Source organism: Pteropus alecto, unplaced genomic scaffold (assembly GCF_000325575.1).
Source record: "Pteropus alecto unplaced genomic scaffold, ASM32557v1 scaffold42, whole genome shotgun sequence".
NCBI lineage: Eukaryota > Metazoa > Chordata > Mammalia > Chiroptera > Pteropodidae > Pteropus > Pteropus alecto.
The window spans coordinates 10,470,074-10,474,040 of record NW_006434825.1 but is presented as its reverse complement, the minus strand read 5'-3'; positions in this window follow the sequence as shown (position 1 = coordinate 10,474,040).

Below are 3,967 nucleotides of genomic sequence, written 5' to 3'. Positions count from 1 at the left end.
AGTCTGAAATGAAGGTGTGGGTAGAACTGTACTTCAGGGCTCTGGGGGAGAAGCCGTTCCTCGTCTCTTCAGGCTCCTTGTGGCTCCAGCATTCCTTGGACTGTGGTCATATCACTCCAGCCTCTGTCTCTGTGGTCACATTGCCTCCTTCTCTTCATGCACGGTGCCTTCTCATTGTGTCTGTCTCCTATCAGGATATTTGTCATTGTTTTTAGGGCCCTTTCTGATAATCCAGGATAAACCTCCTCCCTGAGCACCCTTAACTTAATCCAACTTTTGTTATATAAAGTATAATATTCACTCTCCCACCATATAGGGTAATATTCATTGGTTCTGGGAGTTAAGGCATGGATGTATCTTTTCGGGAGTCACCATTCAGCCCCCTACAACTTATAAGGAGCACAACCAGGACTAGAACCCCAGCGGTGTGGCCGCAGAGGTGGGCTTTGTGCTCTCTGCTCCATCGCTAACGTGCCAGGACAGTGGTGATAGAAGCTGCGAAAGCTGCTGGGCTCAGTTGGCTTGGCTGGGGTTTTAATTGGTCTGTGCCCCTGAGGGTACTCATCCCCTGTCTGAATCTGGTCAGACTGTTGTAAAAAAAATGTCACTGACTGACTGACTTAAAAACAACAGAAATTTATTGCTCACAGTTCTGGAGACTGTAAAGTCCAAGATCAGGGAGCCAACATAGTCACACTCTGGTGAGGACCCTCTTCCCAGGTCATAGCCTGTGCCTTCTCAGTGTGTTCGCAGATGGTGGAAGGGGCTAGGGGTCTCTCTGGAGCCTTTTTAAATAAGGGTCCTAATCTCATTCCTGAGGGCTTTACCCTCATCACCTAAGCACTGCTCAAAGGTCCCACTTTCTAATGCCATCATCGTTTAGGGTTAGAATTTCAACATGTAAGTTTGCGGGGACATACATTCAGACTATAGGATATCCTTTCTGTGTGTGTGTGTGCGTGTGTGTTCGTGTTCGTTCGTTCCTGTCTTGACAAAAATATTCAGTCTTTTCAATTCAGTGTATGAACTCCAAAGTTTACATGTCTGTGTTCTGTACTATAGACCATGGTCTCGCATTGTGGACAGTTATGTGACCACTGTTCCACCCCTGACATGGTAATGGTGCTGACTGGATGTGTGGTTATGATGATATGTTAATAGGCACTAACATATCTCTTATTATTAGATTAATCCATATGAAAGTGTTCTATTTTTGGTCTACAACCATCACATATCAGCAGTTTCATATGGTTTAATCTTGTATTCAGTTAAAATATATTGCCCATCAGCATTCTCATCTCTTCCCTCCACTTGCCTTCATCCTCTGCTTCCTCCAAAGGCCAACTAAATATTCCAGCTTCCTGCATGTGCCTTTGATTCTACCATGGCTAATTGGACCCATCTCCACTCTTTAGTTACTTTGGCACATCTTTGGCAGATTTGGTGCTTTGTCACACCCCAAGTCCCATCCTAATTTTGACTGTCCCAGAAGAAGCTACAAAGCAGCCAGCCCATCTTGAAGCCATCAGCTTCCATTAAGGGTTCAGGAGCATTTGTTTGAAACCAACATGTTACTTCCTGCCTGGCTAATCAGTAGCAGGATTGCGTACTGTGCCCACTAATACAAATCACTTACGGGTAATGTCAAGTTGGGTCCAAGTCTAAAAATACGCTTTCCTTCAGCATCTCCTCTTTTTTTCAGAGTGGCCTGGCTCATAACCAGAACTTTGCTTCACTCTAAACATTTACACATTTAATGCATCCTGAAAGATTAACCTATATTATGCATGGGCAACGGTGTAAATGTTTCCTTTCCTGGCAAGAACTGTGTTATTGGAAATCATTTATTGAGATTTATGTCTTAGCAGAGCTGAAGGCTGTTTGCATTGTTAAGTTTCCCAAAAGCCAAGCTGGAAACTCTGGGATGGGGTTTACATGGAGATGTGCAGTCACTAGGAGTACCCTTCCCAGGAATAGAGCTGTTAGTCAACCCATTAATATTTATCCATTATGCACTATCTGTGTGCTTTCAAAAATATAGTCATGACTCACTGGTTCTGTGACCTTGGGAAAATTGCTCTATCTCTTTGAACCCTAATAATGACACATGTTTTGTAGAATTGCTAGAAGGACTCATAGAGTTGGTTCAGAGCCAAATCCACCTTCTTGTAATTCTGAATATAGAAGAACATTTTGTAGGAAGTGAGTTCTTTATTGCAGCAAGTTTCTTGGCAGAAACTGAGAGATCGATCAGCAGATTTGCTGAGGGGTTTCCACTACTGAAAGAGAGAAGGGGATTTGCCCATTTAACTTGAAAGTCTAGGATTATATGCTATCTGGATCTGGGAAGAAGTAAAACTGTGTATCCTGGCAGGTGAAAGAGGGGAGGGATTATCAGAGACCTTGGCCTAGCACGGAGGCAACAGTGTGGTCAGAGCCTAATTGTTATATAGCTACTCAGTAGTACCTGTTTACTGAGTACTTACTGGGATGCCAACCAGTGCATGGTACTAGGGACATATAGGTGGATGTGCCTGAACATCTGTCCTAGAGGGACTGTGTCTCCGAATGTCTAATCCCAGCATGAAGGATTTGTGGGAAAACAGTGCAGAGAAAAGAGAGCTAACATTTGTCAAAGAACTGCTGTGTTCCAAGCATGGTATATATTATTGCCCCAAAACTTTGTCAGTGAGACTAGTATCTCCATTAGTCTCTATATTAGACAGGATGAGCTAGGTTATGCTATAGCAACAAACAGCCCCAGAATCTTTGTGGCTGAAAACAGAGGTTTATTTCTTGTTCAAACTGTATCAATCGTGGGACAGCTATGGGTTCTGCCCCTCATTGTTTTCCTCATTTAGGCATCTTGATCTTTGCCAGGCCAGAGGGAAAAAGGAAATGTGGTAGAGCAGGCATTGGCCCTTAGCAGTTCTCATTTGTTGGCCAAAGCAAGTCACGCGGCCACACCCAACTTCCAAGGGGTGGGAAGATCAATTCTACCCACTGCCTGAAAGACGAGTGCGGGATGCTGCTGAGTATCCACATTGACTACTGGTCTCTCAGCAAGCGGCAGAGCCAGAATTCAAACCCAGGCCAGGCTCTCAAGTCTACACTGAGCCTCTCTTTTTCAGTTGGCCATTCTCACCTCACAGAATTGCTCTGACAATCAGAGTGAGGGTTCAGGAACATTTTCAAGAGCTGGTGTTGCCTTAGAGTTGCATCCATCTGTACTCCCCTACCTCATGCCCGCACAGAGTTTGGGACATAGTAGGGCGATATGTATGTGTCGAATGAATGATGGGACAATGAAATAACAGCGGGAATATAAATAATGTGTTTGGTGAACTGGAGGTCCTCCACCTATCCAGAGCCAGAAAGCTTAGCCTCTGCCTTGCGGAAAAGCATGATCAGAGTAAACAGCCAATGTGGGGCAGAGGAAAGGTAGTGAGCTCTGGGGACAGACATATGGGTCCAAATCCTGGCCTCCAGCATTTCCTAGATGCACTTTTCAGGGCATGTCCTCAGCCCACCTGTGCTGTACTTTCTTGGTTTCCATAAAGTGGGAATATCAGCCCCTTCCTTGTGTGAAGATGAGGACCAATGTCTAAAATGTTTAATGTGGGGGAGAGACTCAATACTCAGTAGCTAGTGCTGTTGAGATATTGATCAGCTTCCATGGCCAATGGACATTTAGAGCATTTGAGAATAATAACTCTTGCCCCTTTCACTGCCTTTCCCTGGGGTGGGGCTGTAATCCAGTGTCTCTCTTATGACTGCACAGGAGGTGTCCCTATCATGGTCCCTCCCTAAATCACACATTTCACTTGAGTGTCCCCATCAATGACCTTCCCCTGGGCATTCCCTCCAGGGCTGCTGCTGCTTTTTTTTTTTTTTAAATTAAGTTTATTGGGGTAACGTTGGTTAATACAATTATATAATTTTCAGGTGTCCATTTGACATCTGTATA